The sequence below is a fragment of the Canis lupus genome, chromosome 32 (assembly GCF_011100685.1).
Source record: "Canis lupus familiaris isolate Mischka breed German Shepherd chromosome 32, alternate assembly UU_Cfam_GSD_1.0, whole genome shotgun sequence".
Classification (NCBI taxonomy): domain Eukaryota; kingdom Metazoa; phylum Chordata; class Mammalia; order Carnivora; family Canidae; genus Canis; species Canis lupus.
The window spans coordinates 25,628,570-25,651,502 of record NC_049253.1 but is presented as its reverse complement, the minus strand read 5'-3'; the positions used below and the strand labels follow the sequence as shown (position 1 = coordinate 25,651,502).

Genomic DNA, 22,933 nt, shown 5'->3' with positions numbered 1-22,933 from the left:
AGATACTTATTTGTGCTCCTCAAGATCTCTGTTATTTCACTAATTACTCTAGCCTTTACTTTCTCTTATAATGAAAAATTCCTTCCTCATTGGATTTTTAGGAATTTATTTTTTTTTTCTGGATCATACTTACAATATCCCTATAATTTCACATATTTAGTACATTTTTCAAGGCATTTTTAGAGACATCAAAATAATACCTTTTAATTTTAGAAAAGCCTTAAAATGTTCTGAAATATCAAGAAATGGTAAGGGTCCAACTGAGAAGACAAACCATATATAAAAGCTATAAAACAGGAATTTCTTCATTTTCTGAAGCCAAATCTATAAATCTACCTGAATTTGCACACATATTCTGTCTTCCTCCCCAATTAAATGCAAAATGTCTTCTTCCTCTTGTCAAGACGGTTCCTTCACTTATGCCCTAAATTTCATTTGCTGACACCTTTTTCTGGGATATCTTTTGATTTATTACTCCATCCTTCCTAATCTTGATCTTATTTCTTCTACTGACTTCTCACTAAAACATGTATCTCTAGTATTGAAAAAAAGTCTCTCCTCTTTATATTTTCTTCTGCATATTGATCTTCAATTTACTCTTTAATCACTTTGATCTGCCTTCAGTTTCAGACTTTTATTACAGTGGACTTTCAAGGGAGAGTATTAAGGCCTATATTACTTGTCCTGCCATCCCTCCTTTCTCCTCTAGGCAAACCCTAAATTTGTATGCCAACTAACTACTTGCAAATATTTATCTATAGGATAAATTTGTCTTCTGGAACACCCATTTGGTAGCTCTTGTTTACCTCAAAATTAACTTGATTTTAGTGACAAAAAATATGCTAAGTACCTTCTTACGCCTTCCCTTACCTAAACAGGTTATTAGTCTGTGGGAGTTACCCTTGTTGGCGTAGAGCACCCTGCAAGGTAGGATCTTTTTGCAGCTCAGCAAGAGGAATAGTATTAGTGGGTCCCTTTTCAGAAAAATCAACAATCATCTTTGCTCTAGAACTGTTATCTTCAAATTTATTCACCCTCTTCCTACTTTGTAAAATTTCCCCCTTTTATCACTAAAGAAAATTCTGCTCCATTATCAGTATATTGTATACCACATCCTCTCTACCTTATGGAACATGGCAAAATTTTGTATTCAGTGTACTGAAAATTTCCTGTGATATATAATGAAAAAATTTGCAAATTTGAAAAATTTTGTTTCTGTCTCTCTCTCTGTCTCTCTCTGTCTCTCTCTCTCTCATACATACACAAACACACAGAGCTTTTCAAAACTTTAATAAGTCCCCTCTGCACCTTAAATTTAAATAGTAACTCCCCTATTCCTGGCTCCCTGCAGTGATTCCCCACAAAGTAATAAATACCATTGAAACAATTAACAAGAGAGTCACAATACAATTAGGACCTAGGAATTACTAGAAACAAACCTTGGTGGACTATCTAAAAAAAATTTCTCCCTTTCAGCTTCTTACCAGTACTATAGCTTTTAACTTTTGTCATTACCTTCTCCTCCTCTCACTATATATTTTCATGCAATTTAAGCCTTCTACGGTACAACTCAGATCATATTTCCTCCTCCTTCTCAAGACTCCTAGTGATTTTCCACTGCTTGTAAAATTAAGGATTTATCTTAATTTTAGCATTCAGATGTTACTACTATGCCCTGGACTGGCTTTGAACTTGTCTTTCCTCTCATATGTTCCCTGGGCTTCAGCAACTTTACTTTCCCACTTTGGGCAATACTACTTCCTCTGATTAGAAAATGCCCTTTTATAACTCTGCATGTCAAAATCTCAACCATTCTTTAATGCCTATATTAAATCAGAGCTACGCCAAAAGTTTTTGACCCTAGCAAAATGGAAAACCATATTAACTCATTCTATGTTCCACATTAACACTTGTGTTGTTCTCTTGTATATTTTCATTACATACTTTGGCAGAAAATACCTTTCAGAATTAAATATTAAAGACAAAACGATATTATGCCTGCCAGCAGCACACATATTCTTTTAAAATACATTTGAAAACTTGAAATATGGGGATCCCTGGGTGGCTCAGCAGTTTAGCGCCTGCCTTCAGCCAAGGGTGTGATCCTGGAGACCCGGGATGGAGTCCCACGTCGCGCTCCCTGCATGGAGCCTGCTTCTCCCTCTGCCTGTGTCTCTGCTTCTCTCTCTCTCTCTCTCTCTGTCTCTCATGAATAAATAAATAAAATCTTTAAAAAAAAAGAAAACTTGAAATATTAGTCACTTAGATCACAGCTGAGAAGTACTATTTGTCCTCCAAGAGTTAAGAGGATTTCCTCCATGAATATTCTTTTCTAACTGGGAGCAAATGAACTCTCATTCTTTAGTAGTTAATCAGAAATTCTGTGCCTCAGAGAATTATTTTAAAAAATTAAATACTATACATATCTTAGAAGTTTTTTGTTCTGTTTGGATAAAAATATAACTTTACATGCAACTGAGAAAATTTTTGAGCATACTTAAATTCTAAAATATTTTAAATATTATAAATCTGTATTATATATTCATAATTTTAAGACAATCTTCTAAAAGTTTAAGATTTTTTTAAAGCTAATTTTTATTACTGAGGTCAAGTAAAGAAGTAAAGCAGTCTTCAGTAATTGAACATAATAATAAAACTTGATTGTATCTAGGTGATAAAATGATTTTGACAATCACATACTGGCTTACACAAGGATTAATATATAATTTTAAAATTTAAACTTTACTCTGTAAGTTATGTTATTTATTTCATTCATTTACTAACTCATTCATTAATTCAACAAATATTTGTCTGGCACTGACTACATGCCAGACAAAAACTATGCTACATATTGGTGATGAAAATGTTCAAAATAGACACATATTTTGACATTATCAAAAGTTTATTTCTAACTGATGCTAGTTACCCTAATGAGGAATATTGCCCAGAAAATCTAATTAGCTTTCAATTTGCCATTAGTTAATAATTAATTCTGACATCTTATGAGCACCTAGTTTAAAAAAAAAAAAAAAGATGTTAAGATGAAGTTTATAAAACAGGGTACTATACATACCAATAATCATTTTAATTTAAACATCAGTTCTTGTATATAGCACTGTCAGCGTGACTTCTTAAGTTATTTTTAACATTTTTTCTTTCCATTTTGTAGCATGTCACTAGCAGTATTTTAGAGTTAGATGAGAAAATATTTTCTGAAAATACAGTTTGCTTAATACCTTTCTTTATATAAAAACAGTCTCATATGAGAGAGAACTCTGATTTACTGATTTTAACATTGAAATGTAAATTAATATTTTCATTTCTCTATTCTAATTCTTCATTTTTTTGGTGTCACTTTTTCACTTACTAGGCCAGACAGAAATACTTTTTAAAAAACTGAAAAACATTTCCTTGTAACTAATGCCAAAATACACATGATTTTTCAACTTGCCAGTTTTCACTAATTTTCTGTAAGACTTTACAAAGACAAGATAAAATGTTATACCAGAGGAAATTATATAAAATGGTGCACATGGGGATGCCTGGGTGGCTCAGAAGTTGAGCACCTGCCTTTGGCTCAGAATATGCTCCCAGAATCCTGGGATGGAGTCCTACATCAGGCTTCCTGCATGGTGGCTGCTTCTCCCTCTACCTATGTCTCTGCCTCTCTCTTTCTTTGTGTCTCTCATGAATAAGTAAATAAAATCTTTTAAAAAAATAATAAAATGGTGCATATAAAAAATGACAGATAATAAAATCAAAAGTGTTAAAAAGAAACCAATATGGTATGTTAAGCTAGTTTACTCCCTAGGTAAAAGTATGACTATCTATAAAATATAAATTATTCCATATGTGAATATATTTTTCTTTACATATTACTTACTGATACTCTGATTATTATTTCTCAGGTTTGAATAAGTTTAAATACATGATGGGAATTATGTAGAGTGCTTACAATTAACTGTAATATTTCATCTATTAATTTTAATTTATTTGGAAAATATGAAGGTTATGTTGTATTTGCATTTATTAGACACAAAACAGTCTATAACATAAACTCACTTTATGTAAATATTTAAATTGAATTGTGATTACACATGCATTTTGTCAATAGTTCAATTGCATTTTCAATTAATGTTTACAGATGGAAAAGGTAAACTTCTAGAACTGAGGAAGCTGAGGCTGAGGGAATACACATGATTTGCCTAAATTCACAATTTGATTAAGAAAGTCAGTATGTTCAACTGAAAATGTCACACCTCAGCCTCTCTTGCAAGCAGTGTTGATGAGCATATCTCACTATTAGGAGCAATTTAGGTTAACTACAAGGTGAAATGTCTTTAAATTAGGCAGATTCAACTGCCCTATGCCCTTTCTGACTTCCATATATCCATCTACTTTCTGCATGAAATGAAGACATAAGTGATGAAGCTGCAGAATCCATTTTGAAAGTTGAAAAGCTGATGATCTAGAAGACCTATACCTTGATATCTTAAATCACTGCATTAGGCCTACATCCGACCATAAGTTTATGTTAGAGTGAAACTCTCCATTCTCTGCAATACCTTATTATTGGATGTTTTGTTACATCAAGACAAATCCAGTTCTTCAATGTAGTACACATTTACAGGTGCATGGTGGATTATGCTTTGTATACAAATCCAATGAAATGGGGCAAGAAAAGTATGTATCAATTGATTTAAAAAATGCAAAGCAAAACATATAAAAGAATATATACCTCTTCCTGGAAACACATGACTGTGATACTTACTGCTAAAATGAGAAGAATGGTAGATAACCCTCAAATAGAAAGAGGGAGGTAACTCAAATGGCTCATATGTAGGGTGTGAGATTTCCTGAATATGGTAGAATCCAATCTAAGGCAGCTCTGGGTTTAACTGCTTTTGAAATTACATCTAAAATTGTTTTTTGGGGGCAGCCTGGGTGGCTCAGTGGTTTAGCACCGCCTTCAGCCTAGGGCATGATCCTAGAGATCCATTCCTTCTTGCATGCAGCCTGCTTGTCCCTCTGCCTGTGTCTCTGCCTCTCTCTCTCTCTGTCTCTCATGAATGAATAATAAAATCTTTAAAATTTTTTTTGATTTTTTTGGAGTTTATTTTTCATGTTTTCTTTTTGTAGAAAGAAGAAACCTCAAACTATTTTTCCTAATAAATTTTTAGTAGATAGTCACTGTAAAGAATGCACACCCATCCTGTTTTTCACAACTCAATTTTATTGGTGAGTTGGGGGAAATTCATAGCACTGACCTCGCCCTGCTTTTACAAACAAGCCTGGAACCTACCACCATATTCTGGTCAGGGAAATGGAAGCATTTTCTAAGACAGCTGCCAGTGCCATACAATTTATCAGGCATGATAAAGTTATATGAGTTTTAACTATGTTCAGAGGGACAAGCCAGGCTCAGCACATTTGAATGCTGTGCCTGGGCTGCTGACCACATGGTCCCTCTTGACTCATAAATGATTTCTGAGTGCCTCCGTACAAAGCATGCACATGTTATAGTTTTTGCAACAGTGAATTTCAGATCTGTTTTAATTCCAGGACAGAATTTTTCCCAAACAGGCAGAATAGAAACATCTTTGCAAAGTAATCAGTATAATAGCTTATTATCACATCCAAAACATGACTCTGAATGATTACAATGAGAAAGTAACTCTAAATATGGACATATATTGTATTAAATACATTCCATCCCTAAATATTTGCCCTTTCATCCAATAGGAAAATATTGCTGGATGTTTGAACTACAAAATTATGCCTAGAGATCTAAAAGTCTAAGTTATTGTTTACACAGATTCAACTAATTGTTTGATGTAAATAATTACTTAGCAGACGATATCAGCAGACATCTGTTTGCTTAATTTTAGAAGAGGTTTCTCTTGAGTAGTTTAGCTTCATAAATTAATGCTGAAACTTGGCTGAGTCACAAAGTAAACAAAATAAACATTGTAGTCAGAAGCCACAGAAATATTAAAAGTCACAGGAAAATTTCTGAAATGGACTTTTAACTAATTGTCAGCTGATTTTTCTACTGCCTCAACTTGTGAACATACAGTATCCTGAAATTTCTGTTTTTAGAGTTTTGTCTAAACTATTAGAATACTCCAGGCCTCAAATAATTCAATTCTCCTGTGTTCAATTTTTCATTATAAGGACTATGACACTTCCTTTACTATTTTTTTTTACCTAAATTGTACATCTCATATAAAAGAATAGAATATCTGGGCAAAATTTGAATGTGATATTCACCTGACAGTAGGATGTAATAAAATAATCTAATACACATAATTGTTTTGTTAACTTATGAATCATAAAACTGTCATAATGAAAAATAACAATTTTGGATAGGATGGGTTTAGTGCATTTTAATATTATTATTTTTATTATTTTTATCCATTTAAGTTTTTATGATATTTTCCTTCTTGAGAATTTCAGGGTTAATCATTGCTACTTGATACTTGTTTTTTTCCCCTAAAGATATTCTCATCTTCTTATATTCAGTGAAATAGAAACTACCAGGTTCTAATATATTTTACAAGGCAATGCACCTTACATTTTTTACCTAACTTTTATAATGGTCCAAAGATATAAATGTATATTTTAAGAATGTCATATGTAGTAGCAATATAAGAAAATCCATGACCTTCGCAATGTCATATCACATATTATTAATAGATTTGAATTTAGAAATAGGAATTCTAGCTTCTATTATCTGATTTCTCTGTTTAGATACTTAAAGAGTAAAAAAAAAAAATCCAGAATATTAGGGATTTATACATTGTTAAAAACCAGCTTTGCTTATCTATGCAAATAGATAAAACATTAAATATATTCATATCCAAAAATTAGATCTAAGTAATACAAATTTTATTTTATTTTATTTTATTTTTTTTCAAATTTAAAAAAAAGATATTTATTACTTCTGGCTCCAGAATGCATTTCATATATTTTAATAGCAAATTTCACTTAACATTTTTGCCTATTTTAGTAATAAATTTAGGTTATTGAAAAAATAATGATTAAATAAAAGGGTATCTGATCTATATTTTCATTTTTGCCTTGATCTTCAAAATGAAATGTTCATGGAATCAACATATATTTATTAACATAACTATGTTTAAAGAGGCATATTAAATAATTAGATATAATAAGGCTGAATGAAAATTTTGATAAATTTATTTTGTGACTCTAAAGCAATTGAGTTAATGTTTACCCAGATCTCTCTAGTCTCATAGGAAATGGAAATTAGTCAAGCCAAGTATCATAAATAAATATATAAAAGTGATAGTAGATTTTCAGAGGCATTTTGAGGCCTATAAATACTCCGGGGAAAGACTCCAGTATACATTTGACAGCTCTTTCCAGGAAGCCTGGAATTGAGCTACTATTCCTGAAAGTAGAGAAGGTTATTTCTTCTACCTGAATTCCCTATTTTGTTCCTTCATTCCAAAAAAGATAAAAAAAAAAGAAAAGAAAGAAAAGAAAAGAAAAAAAGAAAAGAAAAGAAAAGAAAGAAGAAAAGAAAAGAAAAGAAAAGAAAAGAAAAGAAAAGAAAAGAAAGAAAAGAAAGACAAGTTGGAAATGTCATTTACTACGTGGCTATTCAATAAACTTACATTGTATTGCCATTTCTCCAACCAAATTTAGATGAATTCAGAGTAAATTAGAGAAAAAAGTAAAGCCAAGTGTCTTTTTTTGTTGTTGTTGTTATGTGGTCAATACTCTTAAGATGGCAGTTTTTAATTATATATTTGAATAGAATTTATTTTCATAATTATAGATACTTATTAAAAAAATAAGAAAATAAGAATAAGAGAAATACCACCTCTAATACCAAATATATCCTCCATTAACTGGAAGACTTTGATGGTTAGAAACTGAAAGAGGTAAATACTAATGAGAATTTTCAACATTTAAGACACATCACTTTGAAAAATTGTTTAAAGAGTTAAATAAACTGACTTTTTAAATAACATATTCTTTCCTTTTCTTTTTTTAACATAGCTTAAAATTATATTCTTCATATTTTAGGACATTTATTTTTATATTATCATCATTATACATCTTTATCATCTCACTATGGTGATATTAATTTATAATCTATGCTTCTTTTAATGGAAGAAAATAATTGTAACTCATCTCACCCCAAAAAGAGCTTTTGGTTTTGAACCAAAATTGTACCAAGATACTACACTTTATTATTTTCATAATTTGAGGTGCTAAATATTAATGTTTAAAACTTATCCTACTGTCTAATGTTTAAATAAATCTCATGCCTTTGATAAAATCAGATTATCTAAGTTAATTTATGCTATGGTTCCTTAAATATTCACTCATAATAAACATTTATTGAGCACCTGCTATGAGATTGGCCCCATTCTATTTTTCAATTAATATATGTCTATCAGATTATTTTTACTTGTGCAATATTAATCACAGATTTTTGAATCTTGAGGGGACTTTCAAAATTCTAGTTTAAATCTGACTTCTCACGATGCCTGGGTGGCTCAATGGTTTAGTGCCTGCCTTCAGCCCAGGGTGTGATCCTGGAGTCCCTGGATCGAGTTCCGCATCAAGCTCCCTGCATGGATCCTGCTTCTCCCTCTGCCTGTGTCTCTGTCTCTGTCTCTCTCTCTCTCTCTGTGTCTCTCATGAATAAATAAATAAAATCTTTTAAAAAATCTGACTTCTCATTTTGTATATTAAAAAGTAACAAAATAACAAAGTCTTAAAGAACTTCAATGGTTTCCTCAGAGGATTGATAAACTTTCTTAAATAAGAGTAAATTATGAACATAGATATTAAGAAATTTAGCTATTTCTATAAAATCAAACTAAAATTCACTGGAGTAGTCAAGGCAAGGAAAATTTTACATAAGAGATGGTTTTTAATCATGAAAAAAGTTTTTCTATAATTTAAGGTTATTATAATGATTATCCTCATAATTTCCCAATAGAATTATCTTAATATAATTACAATAGTTCTAGAGAGTAAAAGATTTTTAAAATATTTTTACCCTACCTCAAGAAAGGAACAAATATAAATTATTCCTATAAAAATGCACAAAAATAAAGAATATCCATCATAATTTTTTTCTGTAGTTGTTGATTAGTGTTAGCTTTGCATAAAACTCATCACTTAGGTGAACTTACTTATCTTTGAATTTAAGTAAATTGAACAAAAATTTTAAAAACAAATGAAAAATGGAGATGTACATTTAAAAAAATGAGTCCACACAGATCTGGAAATAAAATCTAAGTTAGTTCAAGTTGCAAATAGGAAGTATTAGGGGCAAAATTATCAAATGTTTGCCTTTAAATTTTGTCTATCATTTTTAAATGTAAAAATTCCTTTATGATATATTTTATTTGATATTAGAAACATTTTATAAAATTTATATTATTGCCCATTTTGTTTCTGTGTTAGAATGAACATATAATACTTTTTAGAAGAGAATTGGCTCTGCTAAATGAACCTCTTAGTGGAAGTCCTTAAAAACCATAGATTTTTTTAAAAATTTAAATTCAATTAATTATTGTATAGTATAAGTTTCAGAGGTAGAGTTCAGTGATTCATCATTTGTGTGTTATATACAAATCATCATGTGCCCTCCTTAATATCCACCACCCTGTTACCCCATCCCCTCACCTCCTCCCTTCCAGCAACCCTCAGTTTGTTTCCTATAATCAAGAGTTTCTTTTTTTTTTCCTAAATATTTTATTTATCTATTCATGAGAGACACACAGAGAGAGAGAGAGAGAGGCAGAAACACAGGCAGAGGGAGAGGCAGGCTCCATGAGGGGAGCCCAAGGCGGGACTCGATCCCTGGTCTCCAGGATCTGGCCCTGGGCTGAAGGTGGCCCTAAACAGATGAGCCACCCAGGCTGCCCAATCAAGAGTCTCTTATGTTTTGTCTCTCTCTCTGATTTTATCTTATTTTATTTTTCCCTGCCTTCCCCTATGTTCATCTGTTCTGTTTCTTAAATTCCCCATATGAGTGAAATCATATAATTGTCTGATTGACTTACTTCATTTAGCAAAATACCATTTAGTTCCATCCATGTCATTGTAAATGGCAAGGTTTCATTTTTTTTTTTTGATGGCTGAGTAATATTCATATATATACACACACACCACTTCTTCTTTATCCATTCATCTGTAGATGGACATCTGGGCTCATTTCATAGTTTGGCTATTTTGGACACTGCTGCTATAAACATCGGGGGTGCAGGTACCTTTTTGAATAACTACATTTGTAACTTTGGGGTAAATACCTGGTACTGCAATTGTTGGGTCATAGAGGAGCTCTATTTTTAACTTCTTGAGGAACATACATACTGTTTTCCAGAGTGACTGCACCAGCTTACATTCCCACCAACAGTGTAAGAGGATTCCCTTTTCTCTGCATCCTGGCCATCATCTATCATTTCCTAATTATTAATTTTAGCCATTTTGACTGGTGTGAGGTGGTATCTCATTGTGGTTTTGATCTGTATTTCTCTGATGCTAAGTGATGCTGAACATTTTTTCATCAATGTGTCTGTTGGCCACCTGTATGTCTTCTCTAGAGAGATGTCTGTTCATGTCTTCCACTCATTTCTTGATTAGATTATTTGTTCTTTGGGTTAAACCATAGTTTTCAAAAAAAGGAAATTCATTCCACTTCTGCTCTGCAGTGAACTGGCTAACAGAACCTCTTCCTCTTAGTAATCATAATCCTGAACTCGCTGTTGCTCAAAAACTTTTACATAGCTTATCTGAGGGAACATGTTCAATTCTTCCATTTCTTGACCTCCTCTAAAGAATCTGGTAGAGGCTAATGATGCTTAGAGAAAAACTTAGAGAAAAACACATCTATAGTGTGCACAGTGCTGCCCCTGCCCCCAATCGTCAGGAAGTTCACAAATTTTTTTCTGATGCTGAAACTCCTCCCCTAGAAGCTCTAAAATCCTTTTGGGATTAGGGCAGGCCACACAGCTGGCACTAATTTGCATCTTACTGGTGCTCTGTGAAATTCTTTTTTTTGCATCATTAATCTTATAAGAAGCTATCAGCCTTTATTGAGGTGCATTACAAGAAGCAACCTCACAAAATCCATCACAGTGCTTACTATAAGGATGGTTTAGAGGGTTGTTAATTACATTAAACAGCAACTTTCTGTGAGGACCCACAGAAACACATCTTCCTGGTGTCAACATCAGTAATAGTTAGACTTAAGCAATTTGTTTGTTTTATTTCATGTACCCTGCAATTAATCCATGTTTCCTCCTCCAGGAAGATCTGGGACCCTACTTTAGCCAGGCATAGCGACTTCAGGGGCTACATATTGTATGCTAATTTAATTCTTGGCACCATCTTATTTTCCTATCACTCTTTTCACATTGCTTCATTTTTTTTTCATTGCTTCATTTTTTTTAAAATTATTTCTATATGCTATATTTTGCTTTGGAAGCTGTCTTAATTCCATTTTAGACGGGGAGGAATATGAATAAATAAAATACTATATTTTTTTCCCCTTAATTCCCTTTTTCTTTTGGGGAAGGAGAAAGAAGGTCTAGAAAATTTTTATGGTTCTAATATTTCTCTCCATTTGCAACATCTAGAAGTGAAATGTCCAAGATAAAGACATATTATACCCCATTTATAAAATCCAAGGAAAAGACATATTAAAAAGTAAAACAAAAATAAATATGCTACATACAAATATCACACAGAACTGATATAAAAATGTTAACTAATCAAGTATTTTCTATCTTTTAATATCAAAATCCAAGGAAATGGGCTTTGATAGCAGGAAGAATGTAAATTGGACATATGGACAAGTTATTCACTTAACAAATATGTTTAGTATATGCTGCAAAACAGAGCACTGGACTTTATGAACATAACAATGAGTAAGACACCATCCTTGTTCTCAGTGGACGACTGTGACCAGGTGGTAATGCAGTGTGATATGAGGAGCAAGCAGAAGGCCTGTCTGGGTTTGAATCCATATGCTTATTGCTGTATGACCTCTTTAAGCCTTTTCTTATAGAGTTGTAAAGTCAAATAACACATGTGATATACTTAGAAGAAAGGTAGTCACTTTTTATTCAATTCTAGACCATTGGAACTAAGCAACAACACAACATCACTAGAGGGTAGAAAGAAGTGACCTTAAGGCAAATAAAGTACTTCAGTGATTTATATATCAGAGACCACAGAACCTCAGAACTGGTAGAAAAAACCAGAGTGGCCAATTCTGTATAGAACATACAGTTTACAAAGTGCTTTCACATACGCATTGTTCTATTTGTTTGTCACACAGCCTCATCTTCAGAATGAAAATCAGTCTCAAGGAATTTGATGCTTTTAGTACTTTATATCATGTGGCTATTAGTCCTCCCAGCTGGAGATTTAGCGCTCTTTCTACTTAGCATGAGGCTTAGGGAACATCTAGCATAACTGTCTCACTTAAAAATATTTGCTTATGTGGATCAGATCAATCTCAGATCAAAACACAGCCCAAGATATAAACCCATGCCATAAAAGTTTATCAAAACAGCCATTTTATTATTTTTTAAAAGATTTTATTTATTCTATTTTACAGAGATAGCACGGGTGGGTAGAGGGGCAAAAGGAGAGGGAGAGAGAATCTCAGGTAGACCCTGCACTGAGCATGGAGCCCAACATGGGGCTATATCACATGATCCCAAGACGATGACCTGAGAGGAACCAAACCCAATGTTCAACTGACTGACCCACCCAAGCCATTTAAAAAAAAAAAGGTATTAGTATACCACCTCAAAAAACTCCTATATGACTGCCAAAAATAAATCATATACGTCTGATAGAAATGCTTTGTAAAGCTTGAGAACAGTCTTGTTTTAATATCCCCATTTTAATACTTGCCGGTGTTGATTTTCTTCTCAGTTTTCAGAAAACATTGTAACAATACTATATCAGGTTTATTAGTAGTGGTCATTTCTTAGTGTTGATGTTATACTGTTTTATACTTGGATTGTACAGTTGTATTTTAAACTTAAATTGCCCCAAACTCCCCACTACTTTGATTATTTTGTTTGGCCAAATATTCGAAAGCTGAAGGAAGATCCTTTTAGAGGTCTGTAGCGCCCAGATATTAACTGGATTGTGTTTATCAGAATAGTCATACTACACCTATAGTTGTTTAGATTGTAGGAGCTAGATCTAGCATGTCTATTTATACATGCTCCAGAAAGGGAGATATGTCACTCTTATCGTGATAAACAAAAGCAAAAACAACAATCGACAACAAAAACCTTTATGAATTGCCAGAGTGATTGTCATAGTAGATTATATTCTTATATCTAGGGATATAATCTCTTAGGACTTTACTTTTCTAGAATGCATCTACAAATCCCCCAAATTGTGTATATGGTGATTTTAGGTCTATATATGGGGTCTCTACAGTAATTTAAATATTGATTGATTATTTTTAATAGACATTGTGGTACTGGCAGATAAAAAATATAGCTCCTGAAACTTGCCATAGCCTTAGTTTAACAGGTCATTGCAATCTTGCCTTTATAAAAAAAAAAATGATTTATGATTATAACAGTTTCCTATTCTTCATTTGATATAGGTAGAATCCAATTTGTATTTCAAGATATACGATGCCCTGGATTTAAAATCAGGTTTAGAGAACACAGATCTACTTATTTTGATGCTGGTGTATTCATTCTTAATTAGGACAGGAGATGCTGAAAATTTATTTAGTGATGAAGTTAATAATTCTTCTCCTGTAGCATCTGGTCTCCAGTGGCCTGGAGTCATTGTCTAACCTGAATTTGAGAATAGTTGAGAGAGGTGTTCTTTATGACCTGATTTGAATTTTAGTCATTGATAACCAAGTCTCTTTAAATTTACCTGAAAATTATCTGAATATCCTGGTGTCCTTGGCCCAATATTGCTGTGAGTCCAAATGGAATACCTGAGGACCACAGAGAAGTACAATTTGGTTAGTTATTTTTGTAAAAATTGCAATTTATAATTTGTTTCTCCCCAGAGAATTATATATACACATATGCAAGCTTATGATATATAGATATATGGATAAAAAACATGTAAAACATAAATTGAGCATTTGCTATTTGAATTTTAAAGTTTTGATTAATAATTTATTAACACGAATTTAAATGAGTGGTTTTATTTATTTTTATTTAAATTATTTTAATTATTAAAGGTATTTTAAATATTTAGAAATATCAAATCTAGTATAAGAACAATCTAGCCTTTACATGCAGTTATATTCTAGCTATAAAATACCTAGAAATATAAATTCAGTTGAAAGTGGTAAGTGCAAAAATTTTGTGTTCCAGATGGTTTGTTTCTGAGAGCAAGAAGATGCCATTTTAAAAACTTTATTTAACATCTGCTTTGTGTGTAAATTTACTACAAGGATTGAATTCACTTAAAATTTCAGTGATAGACCCTTTTCTAGGCTTCAAGTACCTTTTAGAAGTAGTTTATCTAACCCCCATTCAGGGTTAAAAGATTAGCTAATTAACCTAGCAGCAGCTTTAAATCTCTTTTCTCAGCCTCTCAGACTGATTGCAATCCTCTTCAATATCAACTATTAACTTTACCTACTAAAGCTAAAGGTATGAGATATAAATTATTTCAATTTTTGCCCCTACCATCTCATCCACTCATTGAATCTCCTTTCCTCCACCCCAGTTTTTTTATCCCAGGTTCCTGCCTGGGTGTTTCTCATAGCAGCAGCAGAACCTGGTGCAAGTAAGGTCCCTTTCTGTCCTATGTGCAGGTCATTCAGTAGCCCATACAGATTTCTACTGGATGCTGCAGTACCTGTCTAGGCCTGTGGAATCCCGCAGCACTCACCCTTGAAATCTATGACCTCTGCCAACTGTGCTTATTTAATAAGGTGCCTGCACCCCATGGTTCCCTTATCCTAAGCCAAGTCCTGTTCACGCCCATTAATTCAGGTAGAACATCTGCCTCCTTCACCAAGATCTCTTAGATAGCTCAGGGAAACTTCTCCCATCTCATATAGTGATAGAAATATATTGGTTTATATTCCCAATTATCTCTTTGGAGAGTTTTAGTAAGCTCAGGGACTCTAGCATCATCTTATCCATACTCTGATCCCTTCCAAACATCTGCAAGCTCCTTGATCACCAAAGTGGCTTTGACTTTTCCCATGTGGCAAAAATTTATCTTCTTATATTTCATATCGTCTATCCTTTCTATATTGTGTCTTACAGCAAAACTATTAATAAAGACATTTGAGCCTTGTTCTTGATATGTACAGGAAAGTGTTTGAACTTAAGAATTCTTTTTATTCCCCATTCCCCACAAAGGCTGACTTTCAAGACTATGTCTTTTAAGGGCTTGAGAAAAGAGTCTAAATAGAAACTCAGAGCTAAGCAACGACCTCTCTGTTTGAGACTTTACACACATACACTCCCTACAGAATTGAATGTCATCATTTAAAGGGTGGGGAGCTGTAAACCAATATGATTACAGAAAGTAAAAAGTACATTTGTTTCGTGGCTTCAAAATATTATCCCCTTTCAATGTATATTATTTTTCTTACTGTTTTATCTTTAAAACAAGTCTTGAAATAAGGTGAAACTTAGTTTGAATACTAACTCCATAGATACTTAGGCTTCAGTTCCCTTTTCTGTAAGATGTCAATAACAATGCTTCTTTGGTTGTTATAAGAGTTAAATGAGTTAATTAGAATAATTTCTGAGACATAATTGATGCTTTATAATATATACTGTTGCTATTACTATCACGATAGTATTTAATATCTAGTACTTAATTGTTACTTTGAGAAAGCTCTCTACAGAAGTTAATTACCTTTCTCCAGCTTTTCTTTTTGTTTTCAAAGCTGACTCCCTTACCTCCACTCTGTGTAACTTGATTTTCTGCCTTCCAAAAAGGCCTGTTGTCATTAAATATATATTTCTATTGTATATTCCCTTTCTCTCTTTCCATTGACCTTTCTCACACTTAAATCTATCACTGTTCTAAAGAAATTGCTAATTTCTACCTCATACCTTCTTCACCATATTGAACATGTGTATTCCTGGAGCTGCTCAGCCTTTGGAAGTATTTACTAATTTTATAGAATTTCTTTACTTTATGAATCTTGGTAAGAGAGCATCTCCCACAAGAAAAGCTGAAACTGCCAGATATCGCTCCCCCTACCCCACCTTTACTACTAAAGTGGAGACACATGACCCAGGCTCTGTTAACATGATATTTGTATTCCAAGACAGAATCACAGCTAGTCCCATTCACGGCTGTTTTTCACAATGTCAGGGAGACCAGGATCCTAGGGCCACAGTTACAGTAGTATTAACGGTACCATTCTTTGTCCAGAGATCCTTTGGCGTAAAGGTGAAAGCTTTACGATCTGGTACTGAGATGTATTGACAGTATGTGTTCTCGTTGGATCCTGACTATGGTGGGCATGGCCTTGAACTTGGTTATCCAGTCCTTCTTTCAATTCTAATCACTACCTAATATCCTTTAAATAAATTCCTTTTCTCTTTCACTCAGCCAGAGTTGGTTTCTATTGCTTACAACCAAGAACTCTGATTGAAATAAAAGAATAGCCCATTTTTGCTGCTTCCTCTCCTTCCCTTCTGTTCTGCCTTTGACTCACTGCCAACTGGGTTTCATCTTTATGGACGCTGGTCTCTTCTATGGCAAAGTGGCCCAACTATTGCCAAATAAAAAAGCTGTTGTCCTAATCCTGCCAAGACTTATTGTACTGCAGGATAACATTGATCTTGCCTTCCAATGAAACATTATCTTCCTCTCCTGATTCTTTTCCTACTATTGACTCCTGCCTTCCAGTATTATACCTTGTCTGTTTTCCATGGATTTGCATTTTAAATGTGGTTTGCTCCCTGATTTGGCTATTTTCTTACCATATTTCCTACATTTTTTCCTGGGAGAATTTTTTCATCCTCCATAATCACAATTTGTCTTTGAGCTTCCCCGCTTCAAGTCACAAGCCATGCTTTTTTTTTAATTTAAATTTTAATTTTATTGAATGTCATGCCCAATATCATTCCCAGATTTCAAAATGTTGGTGAATAACTGTCTATCCCACATACACCTCATACTCTGTATGTCCCAAATTTGACCTTCCCACCAAACCTGCCCCACCTAGGAGATTCTTTGTTTTATAGTTAATGGCATGTTCTCAGTTACTGAGAGCCAAATGCTCCTTTTCCTCTTTCCTTTTGTCCCAATTTATTATTAGAAACAAAACTTGTTTCTAACCCTGAACTCTCTTCTGTTACTTAGTTTTTGTCCATCCCCCTGGCAGAACCTTGGTTTGGCTCTCATATCTTAATTGCCTTCTGTTGTCTTCAATTGAGTTTTTCTTGAATCCATTCCCACATATTTGGCAGGATTATCTTCTTAAAATACAGCTGTGATGGTGTCTCTTTCCTAGTTATAAAATCTAGCTTTTGCAAAATAACATTTAAATTCTTTATTCTTAAATTCTTAATCTTAATTTTTCTAATAATGTCTAGTATGGACAATATCCCTGGTTGTACTGATAAAATATATTCTCCTAAAAATGGATGTTCTAGCCCACATGTTTTGATTAAGCTGTTTTTTTCTGACTGAAATGACATTTCCCTCATATCAACCTTTCAGAGCCTTACACATCTTTAAAAGATGAGCTGACTTTCTACTTTTTTCTAGGAGACTTCCTAAAATTATACATGTAGAATTCATATTTTCTTTTCTTATATTATCATACAACGTATTTTCAATATTTACATATTTTTTCTTAACTATGTTGTATCATATCTTTCCTATAATAGCTAGACACAGTCTATTGCCTCAATGTCATTTGTTTATTTGAATATAAATAAATTTCTGTTCAGAGAAGCTTGTACTTCTTTTCCCTGTGTGCCTTATCTTTGCAAAAAAATTTTAATCCATGGCATGTCTCCCACAGTGATCCCATGATAACTGAGTTTTCCTTAAAATAATGAAGTAGGACCCATGTTGTGTATCACTTACTCATAGGAAGTTAAAATCAACTTCATTTCTGTTCTTAATATTGTTAATATCATAAAGACTGATAAAGGAAAACTATCAAAAAAAGTTCCTCTTTCCCATATGGAAAGGATCCTGGACCACTTCTAGCTCTGCACTCAGTTTTAACCTCCAATAAATCATTTAATCTCCCACACTTAATTTTATTTACAATAGTAGGGGCAAGTGTAACAGAATTACTGAAAGGTACAAAAAGGGTACTTTAAGGAAAAGCACTGTGAAAGCTATAAAAATATTATATGAATAGTTGCCATTGTCACCAAAGCTTGTTGGTGTGCTCTTAAGTCCCTATTTTTTTTTATTTTTAAAAAGATTTTATTTATATATTAATGAGAGATACATAGAGAGAGGCAGAGACACAGGCAGAGGGAGAAGCAGGTTCCCTGTGGGGAGCCTTATGCAAGACCGGATCCCCAGACCCTGGGATCATGACCTGAGCCAAAGACAGACATTAAATCACTGAGCCACCCAGGTGTCCCTAAGTCCCCTTTTTGAATTCACTGTCACCTCTAAGATCTCAGGACCCTATATTGGAAACAATATCCCTCTACTTTTATATTTTCATTTCTACTCTAGAGTTCTTGGTTTTATTTTATTTTTTTTAGAGACTCCTGATCTGATATCCCTTCTGATTGTTATGATTTTGGTAATAGGGGTTTTACAACTGTGTTTTAGTTTGAGGCAGTCTTGACTGACTCCACAAGAACCCAAACTGTATGTTTCTTTTTCTGATTTTAAATGAGTGTTGATTCTAAGTCTATTTTGCCAACATATATTAAAATGAACGATGTGAAGGATGCAGTAATGTAGTGTAGATGACAGCTGCTTATGAAAATGAAGGATAAATCAAACCAAGATATAACTACAGTACAAAGAAGTAGTTAGTAAATGCCTATAAGAAATAAAAATAAAATGCTATTAGGATTCAAAATAAAAGATCAAATATGAGGCAATGATAAAGGTCATAAAAATCCTTGTATAAAAGTGGTGACATTTAGGATGGATCTCAAGAATTGAGGAAAACTTTACTGATCGTTATAAACATTCTTAGCCAGCAAATCACATCACATAAATGTGAAAAAGGTATAATTTTTATCAACATTCTAAGTTTCCTTTGTTCCATTATAGCAATGTAGATAGTGGAAAATACACACCTACACAGATGATAGGTATCCCTGCAAGTGGAATGGAATTTTACATAATTAGTTTATGAAGCATCTTACGAAGTTTCATCATATTTGTCAGAATAAGGTTAAATGTGAAATCTACACCCTCTGTTAAGACCGTGGCTGACTCAGATTTGTGGAATTCATTGGAGTCTTTACCACAGTAAAATTTCTGTTTTTGTTGCCTTAAAAAATAGCTCACATGCCCTATCTACAAAAAGTGATTTGGTTTTCTGAAAACTCACACTTGAATATCATTAAATTAAGAAAGTGATACAGAAGTTGCTATATTTCTTTATTTTCCTAATTTTAAAACTTGAAACACCTTGAAATAAATTGTTAAGTGTTGAAGTGTGTGGTTTTGAGTGTCACTAAATGTTCAGTATTTTAATGATTTTCCCTAATAGAGGTAGATTATCTGTGTTAAGGGAACCATTAATACTTGATCCTGACGCAAATGTTTCAGCTGGACCCTGGTACAGTTTTTTTAAAAGTGTGTGGGGAGGTGAGTTTCATTGGATGTGTTCTGTTAGAGACAATATGGCAGATATTAAAATGTTTTTGAGTATTCCAGATCTCCCCTTGGTTATGGCTCGAACTCTCCCTTGTGCCTAAGTCAAATGCATAAAGTACTGGTATTTAAGCAGGCACAATGCTGATTTTGAGATCTGCTAAGAGCAGGGAGGTAACCAACCTTGACTAACTTCATGGGAAATTTTAGGGGACAGTGTTACAAAGATGACATTACAGAATCTTCCTCGTGGTCTACATGAGAATATTAATATAATCTATGAGTAACAGATGGGAGAAATCGATTTCATGGGAAGCTATATTCTGAAATCAGAATGTGCCAAAGATTTTTATACCTACTGTGACCTAACTATGTGCTCTTCTGCTCAAGATTTTTGTAAGGCATCCATTTTAGTAGTTCTCATTATTCCTTATTAATATATAAATTATGCTTTTAATTCTCATACTCGATATAAGAAAAAAGAATTCAAATATGTCTCTTTGTCCTGTCTCAGAGTTATCCATGTGGATTATTGAGAGCATAGCCACCCAGAGTCTTCAGACTGTATTTTTTTCCATTATGCAGTGTTTCACACTATTTCTTTTACAACTCTGCGATGACTTCTCCTTGGTCTTAAGACAGAGCCCTGATTCTTTAAATAGACCTCCAAAGTGTTGGCATTTCTCTTTTGCCTTGTTTCCAGCCTGGTGAGTCCAATGCAGCTGCAGGATGAATTTACCAATGATCTGAATTGACTACAAAATTTGTTAATTTACCCAAAACTTAGAAATATTCTTCCTGATTATAGTCAATGAGGTATTCAACATGGAGGGGGGAGGAGTGTTCAACTGTAGAAGCTAAGGGTCAGGGATTAGATTTCTTTAAAAACTATTCTTTCTGTGAACATTTTCTTTGTTTTAAAAGTCTTCGTGACTACGATAATAAATATTTTTTATTAATGAATAGATTTCATATCTTAACATTTAATTTTTTTTCAAATCTTAGCATTTAAAGAATAGTTTAGATTGGGTTAGCCTCAGATCCCTGCTATTTAGAGGAAATTAGATAGAGGACCCCGTCTGCCATTGTATGGAAACAGCAAAGCATTGGCTGCTGGTGCCAGAATGAGTCTCAGTGCCTCAGGTGGGAGATTGGAAAGATACAGAGAAGGAAGGTAGGCACAACAGAAAATGTGAAGGGTCATGACAACCTACCCACATCCATCCCCATGTCCAACTCTGCTAATTCATCTAGGCATCACTCTAAGCTTTATAAATCACTATAAGAAACAAGTTATTGGTAAATATATGAATTTGATGAATTTAGTATTTGGTGGATTGTTGCTTTCACTGAATTGCCCATTTTGTATGTGGTTTTCAGTGCATTGAGCCATCTGTTTTAAGGCAATCTTATATTTCCCCCTATTATTCTAATGATACTGTTCTCCTGTGGGTTCCTCTAATTAGCATTCCCTCTTATTTAGCAACTTTTCTAAATATCTCCTATTGTCCAAAATATATTTTCTCTTAGTAATCTGCAGAATGAACTATTATTCTTCAGAATACAGGCTTAGAAGTCTGTTCTCTGGGAGATCCTCCTTGGTCCCCATATTGATCAAGGATCCTGGTTCAGAAAAGAAATCTACCCTAACACTTTTACACACAAATGGATTTATTAGAGTAAAGCTAACTCTTGAAAATGTGGAATTGGCTGAAGTGGCAGACTCTAGGCTGGTCTTTCAAGAATAACACCCAAAGGCAGACCAAAAAACTGTACTGCTAAGGGATCTGTGTCCTCTGTCAAGATCAAGAAGTTTCATTTTCAGGAAACAGCCACCGTAGCTCCTGGCCCCAGAACCATACAACCCCTACCATGATCCATGTCAGCAAAACATCTGCCATTTGCCCTTGCTTTCTCCCCACATAATTCATTTCTAAATCTAAGCCTTATGTGAATACATTTTGATCAGCAGGACCATCCTAGTTTCTGGGGAGACTTGGAAATAGAGTTTTAAGCTATCTAGCCTCTGTTTTACAGGAAGATATTCTGAAAGGGGGTTGAGAGAGTCAATTAAAAGGCTATCTTAAATTTGCTCTGTATAGTGGTCCTTGGCAACATGTGGTTATTGGGCACCTAAAATGCGGGTAGTGTGTCTGGGAAACTGAATTTCTAACTTTATTTTTTATATTCAAATTGTAAAATGGAGGAAGTAGTACAGAATATTTTTCTGTTTAACATGATTTTGTTGTTTGGGGAAGACTGTTTCACTTTAGCTGTTGCATTATATAAGACATTGCCGCTTAATCCTAGTGTGCATTTATATTTTACTTTTTTAATGTGATTACTAGAAAATGTAAAATTATGTAAGTGCCTTACATTACATTTCCATTCATTTCCATTGGACAGTGCTGCTCTAACCCAAAGATGGGGTAGGTCTCACTATGTCTCCACAGAGTACCTATATATACCTAATCTTGACATCCTTATGTTTGTGTGTTTGCTTGTTTTTCATAATCAATACTGTATGTATTTTATCTCCTAGTTTGTAAAACTCGTAAGTGGAAATATTACATCTTTTTGGTCACCATTTTTTTCCCTAGCAAAATGCCCACAAAAAATGGACAATAAAATTATACCCAGTGAATGAATGAATAACTCTAAGAATGGATGTTAAGAGCTAGGAATCTTTGTAGCTCAGGGTAAACCTTATATTAAGATTTTATTATTTTTAATCATTACAAGCTATTACTTTAAATAAGTTGTTCAGATTAGCAATTACATTTCATAGTGGCTTAAATTCCAAATAGTTAGTAATTGACCATACCTTTTCTTTACACATTATATTACTTTCTAAATTTCTTTTTAAAAGGAAAGACAGAGAAAGAAAAAAGAGTTTTCTGGAATTTTTCATTAGGATGTCACACCGGGACTGTAATTTTAAAGATAGATTTTCATATAGATATAACAATGTGACATTACCTAGTGCCACCTACAGAGTGTCTCAGTGAGTTAAAATAGCATTTTGCTGTTTCAATATGAAAGAAACTTTATAGTGTTAATCTTAGTACAAATGGGAGATTAAAATAGTTATTTCAACAGTGTTGCAAAGCATAAAGAGAAAAAATGATTAACTCTATTAGGAAGGGTTTTTGTTTTTACT

At 33.4% G+C, this 22,933-nt stretch overlaps 1 protein-coding gene across 2 annotated transcripts in view; it reads left to right on the top strand.

Annotated features, from left to right (window-relative positions):
• CCSER1 (coiled-coil serine rich protein 1) overlaps nt 1-22,933 on the top strand; it is a 1,364,327-nt gene that overhangs the window by 947,884 nt on the left and 393,510 nt on the right. The window lies entirely within an intron of this gene.